The sequence below is a fragment of the Rhinolophus sinicus genome, linkage group LG01 (genome assembly GCF_036562045.2).
Source record: "Rhinolophus sinicus isolate RSC01 linkage group LG01, ASM3656204v1, whole genome shotgun sequence".
In the NCBI taxonomy this organism is placed as follows: domain Eukaryota; kingdom Metazoa; phylum Chordata; class Mammalia; order Chiroptera; family Rhinolophidae; genus Rhinolophus; species Rhinolophus sinicus.
This window is the reverse complement of record NC_133751.1, coordinates 22,690,063-22,703,027: the sequence shown is the minus strand read 5'-3', so window position 1 is coordinate 22,703,027 and position 12,965 is coordinate 22,690,063. Positions and strand designations below refer to the sequence as shown.

The window sequence follows — 12,965 nt, the reverse complement described above, 5'->3', positions numbered from 1 at the left end:
TTATGTCTTTATCACTTCATATAGAAATATTGCATCCTATTATTTTGAATGACTTTTTAATTAATTGAAACACAATTTTTAATTATTTTCATATTTGTTGTGTATTCTAACTTAGAATTCCTAAATAAACATGCTAGGGTTTTTATGGTAAAATTATCTGAGCTATTAAGATCTTTTTCAAATAAGATTAATTTAGCAAAATTATCTTCAAAGTTTCATTCAATCTCAATGACATCTATCACAGTAGACTTTTTTCTCATAAAATTAAAATGGAAACGGGGTGGGGTAAAATTGACAAAATATTTTCCGTATCATCCTGGTAGTGATCTTTTCAATGTAAGCTACCACACTTTTGCAGAGGGGATTATCTTGTCTGTGGTTATTTAACCCAACGGCCATAAAGAAAATACACTGTAGACTATGAAATCACGAAAGCTCTTTCAAGTCCTGTGTGTATTTTATGTGGGTTATTAGTGACCTTTCTGCACTAATCAGAAAGTCCTTTGTTTTTTGCATTTAGAAGCTCTGTGGCAGTAGAGGCCAGATCCTTCAGGTGTATGGGTGACTGTAGGCTTCTAATGTATAAGGCTGATGGCCCTGTTGACGCTTAGAAATTAGTTGTTAGTCTTAAATGAGAAAAAAATAAAGCTTGCTTTTCATAACACATAAAAATGGAACATAGAATTACAGGGTGGCACTGAATCATATACTTTCTGAAGATACGTATCTCTCAAGGAGTAATTAGAATTCTTGATTTTCTACATATTTATTGGTGAAAACATCCAAAGTGCTTTTGAATGATGCCTGTTTTCTATATATAAAATAGGCATGACTGAATCACTAAAATATACCAAATAATGTTACTATTATTTAACTTAAGTTATTTTTTGAACTTATTTAGAGGCAATGTCAAATCAACCTCCTTCTCCAAACCTGTCAATGACCCTTATTGTATATTGGAAAAAGTCGACACCCCTAATTTCTGCACTATCCTCCACCCATAACTGATTATAACATTCTTATTACCATATTTTCTACTACTGTAGTTTTCAAAATTGATCCTATCCACCAGATACTATTATTTGGCCCTGTTTCTCTCACCTGTCTTATGCATTCTTGGATTTGTATTGGTTGGTTTGTTTTAAGTTAGATGGTGCCTAATTTGAAGACTATTCAAATGGTCAAGTAAAAGCTAATGAGATAGAAATGCTAAGATTAGCATCCATATGAAATATCACCATTCCTGTATAGTGCGGTGCCAGATGATTGTGGCATCATTGAGTAAATTGGGTGAGAAAATATGGGTGTGGCAAATCCATCTCTGAGTGATGCTGCTTGGGGCCGGGAGCAGGACGGGGGTGATTATCTAACAATCACTATAAAGCATGCACTCCTTTCCTGGGTTATAGTATTCAAAAGAATAATTTGATTTGAAATAAGATTCTCTGATAAGTCTTTGTCACTAACTTACTAATAACTATGGTAGCTATTATTTTTAAAGTGTTTTCGAGGAATATGCGAATTTCATGTCAGGTGTTTCAATAAACCTGTAGTTTCAGAAGATTGCATTTCCCCTTTGTGTTTCACTTATTTTCTGTTATTTTTAACTCTCATTTTTTGGTATATATTAAAGACAGGAAGCATATGCCTGAAGTAGAGAACAAAAATAAATTCTAATTGAAGTAGCAATGAGAATAAGAAATCATGACATTAAGATAGTATGTCATCTTGAAAGTGTTTAAAAAACTATCCCTATGCCCCCAAAGTGATATGATTTTGATTTCCTTAAGCATAGAGAACTTCATTTATAACAGTTTTTTCAGTTATGTATAGTAAGTCAGTATTTTTTAAACCACTAAAATAAAACCTAAGAACCCAGGTGATTAAGAAATATCTCTATGATACATTAGTTATTTTGTTATTTCTGTATTCCCTGCTTGAAATTTCATATAAAAGAAAATGCTTCATTGCTTCAGTCTAAATCCTGTTTTATCCAACATGAAATATATATATATATATATATATATATATATATATATATATATATATATATATATATTTGTTTTTTTTTTTTTTTTTTTTTTCTATTAAGAAATCCCAAACTACACACACACACACACACACACACACACACACACACACACACACAGAGTTTGGGATTTCTTAATAGAAAAAAAAAACACGTATCTTTGACTGAATTAAATAGTTGCTCCTGCAAGAAGAAACTTGGAATTTACCTTTGCTCGATTTCATATCTGTAGCATATTTTCTAGATTTTTAGTGTCTGCTTGGTTTTGGTTATCTCAGCTGTAATAAGTAGCGTTGGGACCCCTGGAGGCACACCCCACACACTTACGCTGTGTGACCTCGGGTCACAAGTAATGGCTGCAAGCTAATTGATTGAGAAAGGCTTGTCTGGCGGGGCCTCTCGGTGTCCTCCCTTTACATTCCTAAGTTCTGTGAAAAAGGCACTAGCCGCTGAGCCTAGCAAGGAAGGAAAAAAGAGAGGAAGTTTCTCTGTTCTGATTACACTCCGCATTCCCTTGTAGTGAGCTTACTTCTCTCCACCCACTTCTTACCAAGAACTCCTTAACTTGATGGTGAACCTTAAAGCCTGATCCCAGAGTTACCCGAAAAGTGATCTGAGTCTTTATTGAACTGAAAGAACAAATTACCTACTTCAGGCGGTGGGGAACGTATGGAAATTATATTAGAACTTCAGCAAAGTGCCCAGCTGCATAATACAGAAGCCGGGACTCAGATTGACAGGCAAATAAGCCAGCTCGTGCAAGGGGCCTCTGGGTGGCAGCTCTGGGCTACTGGGTGTTGGACAACTATAGGCAAAACTGAAATGGAACAGGGGCAGAAAATAGCACACTTTTACTCTACGCAACCGTTGCTTTCGCATGGTGAGTGCAGATTTAAGATTATTTAAAATATCCTCTCTATGTTGTAAAACAAGTAATCTCTTGTGCTCTGAGGGAAATGATAGCAAGAGCATTTCTTATAAGTTCTAGTAAGGTGACTTGCTTTTGTTTCTGCTTGATTTCACATTAAACTTGGCAGTGCTAACAGAGAAATACAATATTTGTATTGTCTTGGTGTCCTTTTTCTTAAAATTGTCCTTTTGTTTAAGTCATGCTTCTCTTCAACCTGAATAAATATTGTTTTAGGCAAATCATGTGTGGAATAGATAATGAGGGAACAACGGTGTGACAGAATATATGTAAACATTTCATTTAGTCCAACTTTGTGTCACTTCTCCACGGCTTCATGTTTGCTGCCCTGTCTCAGGAATATATAGCACAGTCTGTATGAAAAGAGCTTTGTGTGAGAATTCCTGCGAGTTAAAGGGTCAGGGCCTATGCGTTATCCGACTCACTGGGGTGTCTTCTTATTTTTAACCTAAAATAGGAAAAAAAAAGTGCATCTATACATATTAAAAAGTATGTGTGTTTTGATTCCAACAGTTGCCTTCTTATAGTTTATGTGTGTTATTCCTGGCAAAGGATTGTTTAAATTTCTTTTGAGAAGCAGCATGCAAACTTCTTTTGTTTCTTTTTGTCTTGTTTGCTCGATATTTCACTGTTGAAACTTTGCACACATTTTTTTTTTTTTTTCAGTTTAATTATCTTGAAACAATACTTGGTAGTTTGTTCAGTGCAGATATTACAGAGCAAATATCTTCGAGGTTAGTAGGCTTACTTTTCTGGAAAAAAACAAACTACCTCACAGTGTAAATTGTGCTTAATTCCTCATTTAGCCATACTTATAATCTTATTTTAAATGTGCTGCTTGTTAAAAACAAAACAAAACAGAGCCTAAGGGAGTATTCATAGAAACGTTATAGGATTCTTCTTCAAGAACTGCAAATTCAGTATTCCAGTGTTTAATAAGTGCCAAAATATTATTGCTGTCGTTGACTTTGTTTAAAAAGCAGTTTTCTTAACATGGTGTCACCAAATGAAAAATGTACCTTCCATGCTGCTGATTTGATATAATACAGAGGTCTTCTGCATTGTTGTGTTTCACATTCATTTAAACTTTTTTAAAAAAACAGCTCTGTAATACAAGTTTTGAATAACCATTTTAAAAATAAAATTTACTAAAGTAAGTGCCTTATATTTTTAGATTTATAGTTTCTGTTTTCCAAAGTAAATTAAGAAATGAAAAAATATATAGGAATAATAGGGAAGCCATAAAACTTTACAATAAAGGAAGGAAAGCTTTTAAGGAAGAATGAATGTGTTTTTGCTTATAAGGCAATTTTGAGGCATTCCTTAGCTTTTGTTTTTCGAAGATTTGTGGAAAACTGTCAGTTGCTGTAAAACTAAGTGATAGCCTTGACTTTAGTACCAAAACTATGTAGAAGGAAAATTATTTTTGAGCTATTCCTATGATTTCATACAAGCTTCTTTCAACAATCGTAAAATGTGACTGACAAATCTTTTTCTAAGAGAATGAGTTGATTATGTTTGTCACCTGTTACATTCATTCTTTTTTTTTTCTTTTGCCCCCATGCACATTTCCTATCTGTTTATTACTGCTAAAGGAAAGCTAAAGGCTTTTTTGAGAGAAAACGTTGAAGTTTTCATTTTCATGAATCTTTTGAGGTTTTAAAATTATGTCCTCTTCAAAATCGCCAAAGTGATTTTTTAATAAGGTCTTCTTTATGAGCTTGATATGAATTGTCAAAAAAAGAGATCGCTAGTGTTTGTGTTTTTCTTTTAATATGTCTTATTAAGTCAAGTTAAGGTGTGCCTGAGGATTTATGAAAGACTTAGCCAACAGATCAACCTTTTGAAAATGTCTCCCTTTGATATCAAGATTGTAAAAAAAAAAAAAAGAAAGAAAGAAATGTTCACCCATTACCTATCCCCTCCAAACCAATCCAGAAGCCAGAAATTAAAGGAACTTCATTATTTTCCTTGGTTATAGTCTAACCACAACTCAGGAAATCACTGTGCTATGAGGAGGGGCTGGAAAAGAATGGAGTTCCCTCTAATGGAAGAACATAAATTGTGAAAAACAAAAGGAAAAAAAAGATCTACTGTTTAATTTTCCTAGCATTTAATCTTCAACTATCTTCAGTCTTTTCTGTTCATCTTTACTTATTGTTTGCGGAAGTGAAGGCATCTTTTAAAAACTGAAATCAATCTCAGCATTATTTTATAACCACAGTTTTAAGAAGTCATATATTTTTATATAAGTTGAATTTTCCACAGAAGTTGAAATTATGTATTAGGTTATGAAACAATGAAAATATGTTCACAAATTAATATAGGCTTGTCTCTCTTATTTATATCTAAAACATTGGCAATCATTGTCCTTCCCTTATATTACTTTATTATGCCGAGAGAGAGAGAGAGAGAGAGAGAGAGAGAGAGAGAGAGAGAGAGAGTTTACATTTATGAGTTCACAGAGAGGGTGATTGAGTGGCCGGGACATATGCTAGGGTTATGACACTCTTTGACTTACTTCCTTAATTCTCATGGTCACTAAATTTTCCATTTTTTCTGTACCCTTGCAGCAGTAGATATCTGTTGCAGTGAAATTATGCCTTCTCTATTGAGGAAAAATGACATATTATCTGTATTCTTGTTTAAATTACATTCATCAATTTGTTTTTAGAGATAATTTATTTTATCAAAATATAGGACAGAATCTATATGATTACACATATTTCTTAAATTTTCTTTCACACTAATTTATATATTTTTCTGGGTTGCATTTTTGGTTAATTGCTCAGGAATATCTTCCAATTTACTAAGTCTTGTTTTGACTGTGTCCATTTCAGAATTTTTTTGACTAACATATTTTCCTGGGAATTCTGATTCTTTTCTCATAGCCACTTTCATTGTTTTATCTCTACTGACTTTCTTGTAAATTGTACTGATGCTATTTCTGACTTTGTCTCTTTAGGAATGCTAACATGCTTACTGTGAAATTCTTAAATTAATCTATTATTTTCATGTCATCTGGAATAACTTCATTGTGGTTTTTTTTTTTAATTTGCTGGCATATTTTTTTCTTTCTTTCTTGTTTTTTTTTTTTTTTTAATAATTTCACATGTCTTGGAATTTTGGGTTTCAGGCGCAACTTGAGTGAGAAGGATTAAAAAATGTTGTCTCTCTCTTGGCTAGCCCCACCCCAATGCTGTAGTCACAGAAGTGGCCTGCATATTCTGTACCCCAAGCTGATAATGTCTGATAATGGGGATATCATAGATCTAGTCACCAAGTCAAACAGCAGTTTTTCACAGGTGCTGACCCCCAGATAATGGATGCTGCTCTGGCCTGCCTATGTAAGCAGTTCTATGTAAGACATGGCTCCAAGGGGGTAGTCAGTTATGCAACTTCCTGTTATCTCAGATTTCTGTATGTAAACCTAACGCTGATTTTCAGTCCCTGTGGGGTAAATGTAGCACCCCAGTTATCTCGCAGATATAGGCAATTTCTTGACTCTCATTCTAGAAACCAGCAGTACACTGCAGCTCACTTCCTGTTTCTGTGTTATCACTGGTCCCCAGAAGTGCTTACTTTGTTTTTGATATCACCGTTACACTATCTTGTTAAATATTTTATCTATTATTCTTACATGTTGAAAGCAAAGGCAAGAGGCTCAAACCAGACGTTTGCAATGCCATCTTGACAAGTGTTTCCCAAACCATGGGCTCTCAAAATCGAAAACATGGGTTCAAATTCTGACTCACTTACTGCATTACCTTAGGCAATGCTTTCAATTACTTAAAAGTTTCCCTCCACCATGTGACTTCTCTCTTTCATTGCCATTTATAAGACTATCTTTTGCTCATTTCTGAAACGATCATGAACTTTCGTGCTCTTTCCTGGGCTGCCATTTCTTCTCTTACTATCCTTTCTCCTTTGTTTATCTCATCCATCACTGTGACCTCAGATACCATTTTTAGCCAACCTCTAGCCCATTTCTTATCTCCAGATTTTAAACCTGTATATCCAATTAGCCACAGGCAATTCTTGTTCAACATGTCCAAATCTGAATCATTTCCCTATCAGAAATAATTTTTATTTCAGTTTATCATCTACCTAGTTGCCCAAAATAAAAACAGAAAAAGAAAATTTGCCATCTTTATACCTGTCTCTCCCCACACATTTAAGCTGTATGGAAAAATGATTCTATTTCTAAGTTAGTTGACTCTTGAACAACATGGGTTTGAACTGTGCAGGTCCACTTATACATAGATATTTTTCAGTAAATACCTGCACTGTGTTTGATCCATGGTGGGGTCCGCAGATATGGAGAGCCAACTGTATGCATTGATGTTCATCCTTTTACATATGGGACTTGAGCCTCCATGGATGCTGGTATCCACGAGAGGTCTGAGAACGAATTTCCTGCAGATACCGGAGGACAACTGATGTAGTTATGTTTTGGGGGAGTCATAAGTTATATGTGGATTTTCAACTGTGCAGGGTTGGTGCCCCGAACTATGTGTACTGAAAGGGTCAACTGTATTTCTGTTTGTAATCATTTCCTTGAACACATCTACGCATTTCTTACCATCTGACTTATATTGAAAGCCATTTCAGAGTTGTATCACTCAAGGATGTATTCACAGCACCCATCTGGCATTTGTTGAGGGTGACTCCTGTGACAATTAACTCTAAAATTCCAGCTCTACTTGTGGCAGTCCAAGCATGTTCTTGGTTAGGGAACACCCTCTGGCACAAAATGATAGGTGCTTGCTGTAAAATACCCTCAATATAAGGGAAATATGATTGTCAAGAATATATGAGAACACCAAGAGCATCTGCACTGTACATTTTAGAAGCATTTAAGTTGTTTCCAAGTGTTATTTCAAACAACATTGCAAAGAACATCATTGTATATGTTCCCTTGTGATCATATATTGCATTTTTCTTAGGGTATATATCCAAAAGTAGACTTGCTATGTCATGAGATATGAGTGGTCTAAATTTTACGACTCTTCAAATTACTCTCCTAAATAGTGAAATTACTCTTCCAGGGTACTGTGCAAGTGTTTGCTTCCATCAGTAGTTACTAGAATGTCGTTTTGCTCATATCATTTCCAACCTTTAATATCGTCTAATGTTTTAAATCAATCCATTGAGTAAAAGAGTACATTACAGGTTTTTAATTTCATATATATATATATATATATATATACACATATATGCATTATATACATATATGTATTTCTAATGAACCCAGCCATTCATTTATCTAATGAATATCTGAAACTAGATGAGCAGTGAAGAATTTAGCTATATAGAGACTATAATATGTCACACATCTTTTAATGTGAATACATCTTTATTTATTAATGATTCAAATGCTCTCTTCAGTTGATTGCTTCCTTATACCTTGGCCAGTTCCTTATTAAGTCTAATGTCTTTTTCTTACTGACTTTTTGGCCTTCTTTATTTATTTTTGCCATCCCGACTCTAATCCTTGCTATATAGGTACCTGCACTGAGTTTCTTTTTGAATACAAAGCAAGTAAACATAGATTTTTTTTTTATTCCCCCTAATTATTTACAGTAATTTAAACCAAGCTTTTGTCATGTAATATACTGTGGAGTTATTCTAAGATGTGCAAAGAACTGTGCTGCATGATGAGGGATGAAAACATGAACACAACCTACCGACTGAGAGCTTAGTCTCACATGTGATGTTGACAAAGTTATAAAGCACTACGGGAATTTAGAGGGGTGATATTTTTTTTTCCAACTGAAAAATTAATGTTCCTCAAAACAGTTGAGAATCATGCATGAGGAGATACAATTTATTCCTACACCACATTTTTTTTTCAAATTTTTACCCAGCAAATTAAATATCCATTTTTTTTTTTTTTTTATAGCTGAGGAAAGTGTGGCTAATCTGTATTAAAGAAAAGTGTATGAAGAACCTACTACATATCAGGGACTGTGACAGGTATTAATGAAAATGTGTAAGTGAAAAAGGCAGATAATGCCTGATTACAGGGAAGGTAGAACCTAGGAGTTAAACAGCAATGAGGAAAGAGTAAATACAGTATGATCATACCCAGGCATCCTGGGAAATGTCACATATTTATTGAGAGTGTTTTTGTTTCAGGCTGAAGCATGTTTGAGGAATGGAGATATCCAAGTGAGGTTGGGGAATGTTACAGGCAGAGGAAGAGTATATATAATGTTGTGAAAGTGAGCTCTTGCTGAGTTTGAGGAACTGCAAAACATTCAAATTGGGTGGAGTAAACAATGCTAGGGGTGGTGAATAGCTCAGAAGAAGCTATAGGGATAAGTACTGGCTCACTCCTGAAAGGCCTAATTTGGACACTGTCCTAAGGGCCCTAGGGAACCATTTGAAGGGCCTAATAAGACTGTCAAAAGGTCTGATGTTGTCTTTACCTAGACAGAAAAATATCCTGGGGCAAGAGTGGTAGTTGAACCATGACAATAATTCCTAGTCTCAAGAAATTTCTTAATCTGGCCACTATAGTTACCAAAAAGATACAAAAACAATTTTTCAGTGTCTGTAAACTTCCGATGTTTATGTACAATATTTATGTGTATATAAATTCCTCATTAAGTTCTTAAACTTGTCATTGACTAAAAAATTCAAGGATCACTAGATTACAGTAAGACTAGTAGTTGATGATTCAGCCATAAAAAAAAAAAAAAAAAAAAAAGGAAATCCTGCCAATTGAGTCAACATGGATGAATGTTGAGGGCATCATGCTAAGTGAAGTTAGTCAGATAAAGAAAGACAAATACCCTATGATCTCAATTATATGTGGAATCTAAAACTACCAACTGCATAGAATCAGAAAACAGATGAGTGGTTGCCAGAGGCAGGGGTGGGTTTGCAGGAAATGGGTGAAAATGATCAAGAGGTACAAACTTCCAGTTATAAGATAAATAAATTCTAGGGGTGTGATGTACAGCATGATGACTATAGTCAATAACATACAATAATATTGTATATTTGAACTATACACTAACATAATATTTGAAAGTTGTTAAGACAGTAAATCTTCAAAGTTCTCATTACAAGAAAAAAGTTGTAAATACGTGAGGTGATAGATATTAACTAAACATATTGTGATAATCATTTCACAATATATACATATATTATTAAATCAGTATGTTGTACACATTAAACATTGATTTTATGTCAATTATATCTCAATAAAACTGGGGATAAAGGAACAGTATTTGACCAGAAAAGAACCTTTGAGAAAAATCAATATTTAAGGAGCAGATAGGGGAAGAGAAGTTCCAAAGGAGATAAAGGAACAGCAGAAAGAATCATGGAAGCTGAGTGTGTTAAAGGCTTAGGGGCTACAAGAAAACAATTCTACAACTAAGTTTCTTGAATAAAAAAAGTTTATTTCTCTCATATTACAAGCTAGCCTATCTATGCTAACAGGGTCGTTTTGCTGGTCACTCAGGAACCGAAGTTCCTTCTGCCTTGCATTGGTTGGGTTGCGAGCAAAGCTGAGCTCACAAAGGAAGAGAAAAGAGCTTATGTTCAGGGACAAATGCCCGTGTTTGAGTTGAAGACAGTCTAAAAAATTATATGTGATACATCTGTTCTCTTCTACATCTAAATTATAAAGAGTCACAATTGGATGCAATAGAAACTGGGAGATTTAATTTCTACCTGGAAAGCCACATAATTAGGAAGAAGGGGCAAAAGAGTTTTGGGGGAGCATCCAGCAGTTACCACACCAACTTTTGAAGTTAAAAAAAAAAAATACTTACAGGTTAGATAGCTTTATATACCCATTTAACATTTATTGAGTGCTATATTTGGTCATTATTCTGTGTGATAAGAATACAGACATTTAAAAAAAAATCTGCCAAAGAGTTTATAATCTAGAAATGAGAGATGCTAAACAAATTAACAAATGAATATGTGATACAATATTAGGAGGTAATAACTACTAAGAAGAAAAAAATTAAAAGGATAGAGGTGCTATTTTTAGATGGATTAGTCAGGGAAATCTATTATGTTCAAAACTGAAAAGCTAAACTATTGAGATCTCCCTCTTTCAGGGAGAATTCGCAGTTGATTATAAGAACAGAATATTTGTTGAAATAGGACAAGGAGAGTTGCTAATTAGGAAGAGATTCATAGTTAAAGAAGGATTATCTTGTTAATGAGTGTGGGGAGAAAATTGACCATGAATATAGTCTAAAGAGAAAATGCATGCAGAGATGACATTGTTGCAGGTCCCAGTGCTGGAAGGAAGGGAATGGTGGACACAGGTATAGTTTAAATGTGATATTTTCCCTAAGTAATAAGTCAGGGAAGTTACTTAGAGTGAAGGCTGTATGGGCTTTGTCAGGTTTTTAATGAGAATTATGAAGGTATGGAGTTGTTATGGAAAGCCTCTAGCAAATAGGAGAAGGCCAAATCTAGGAGAGAAGTGTGTCATGGAATTGAATCTGTGCTTGAGTTTTTCTGGATGTGGGAAGTGGAAGGGTCTACCTGTGTTAGGCAAGAGAAGGTGGTGATGAGAATGGTTCAGGTGGTAAAACATAATGTCTATCCTACATAGCTAAAGAAATGGCCCTTCGGAAGAGAACTGACCAGGCAGCCACATGCTCAGTTCTAGACTATGCATGAGTTTATAAAGTGACTGAGAGATATGTTTCAGATTATATTTTTCAAAAGTTTTTTTAATTTAATAATCAAAATTCCAAATTTTTAATTTAACTGAAATTCTTGTTTTTATTGTGTGGGATTGTTGTGTAGGGTTGTGAATTTACTGTCACAGTTTTGAAATTAGGAAGACAAGTCATTAAAACATTAAGAAATTAAAACCTTAAGTAAATCTCTATTTCATTTTGTCATTTTTTTTTATTTTTTACATCTGCCAGTCACTAGTGGAATTACTGTTTTTACTTCATGGAATAACTAGGAAAAAAAAAATTCTGGGTGAAAAAGCATACAGTTTATATTTATTGATTTACTAAATTTTAGCATCATTTACGTCATCTTTTATATTTCATTCATCCATAGATGTTACATCATAGATCAGTTAGCCCGTCTTGTCAGGATATATTTTTTTATAACTAGATTCCATTTGTTTATTTTTTTTTTTGCCTTTTTTATCTGGATATTTGCATATTCCCAGCTCCACTCCCACCTTTTTTTAAATCAAGAATGACATTAGATATAGAGCAACCATAGCCAGAGTTATCAAGACTTTTTCGCTTTCAAAAGTAATACGTTGGCATTATGATATTTTCTGTTTTTTTCTAGCCTTTTAGTTTTTATCTTTTATTTTATAAAACTATTCATAGTTTCTGATTCTCAGATTACTCCAAGATGTATCTACCTTAGACATTTTGAGGTGCTGTTGTTTGTTTACTTGTTTCCAAGGAAGTCTATTCTTTCTTGTATTTATATTTCTGTGGAATAGGAATATTTGTATTTACTGGTTTGTCTTTCCTCTAAGAGCACAAAAGTATCTCTATGATTTTCTTCTGGCCCTTCCGTTGCTTTAATTTGTTTTTTCTGGCTTCTCTTACCTTTCTTTCTGGAAGCCAGTTTCTGCGTTCCTATTTCCTAATTAGTTACTTTATAGTGAAATTCCTGCTTGCCTTCAGATCTACGCACAATCTTTCTCTCATTCCTCCACTTGTATCGCCATTTCTAGTTGCTGTAAGTTTCTCCTACACTGTTCTGCATTGCTGACATACTCTTCCTGTCAGCAGAAATGTCACTCTCATTTCTGTAAAATATCTTCAACAAAGAAGAGGTAAACACTTAAATCTCAAAACTAAATATAGTATTCTTTAACATCCATTTTTATCTATGTTAAATTCTGATATCTTATACGCACACTGATAATTGGCTTTCTTATTGTTCTCATCTTCTCAATCAATATTTCTTGTCAGTCACATGTAAATCAGTAAGATCAGATTTCATATGCTCTTGAAGGCAGGGTATCACAACACAATGTAGAAGATTTTT

General features: G+C 34.1%; 1 long non-coding RNA gene across 8 annotated transcripts in view; it reads left to right on the top strand.

Annotated features, from left to right (window-relative positions):
- LOC109447544 (uncharacterized) overlaps window positions 1–12,965 on the top strand; it is a 659,535-nt gene that overhangs the window by 154,507 nt on the left and 492,063 nt on the right. For 6 of the 8 annotated variants that reach the window (XR_012494223.1, XR_012494222.1, XR_012494218.1 and 3 more), the window contains exon 1: window positions 2,607–2,909. The exons of the other annotated variants lie outside the window; for them this stretch is intronic. This is a non-coding gene — a long non-coding RNA (uncharacterized LOC109447544). Of the gene's footprint in view, window positions 1–2,606; window positions 2,910–12,965 lie in introns of those variants that run through there. 8 annotated transcript variants of the gene reach the window in all.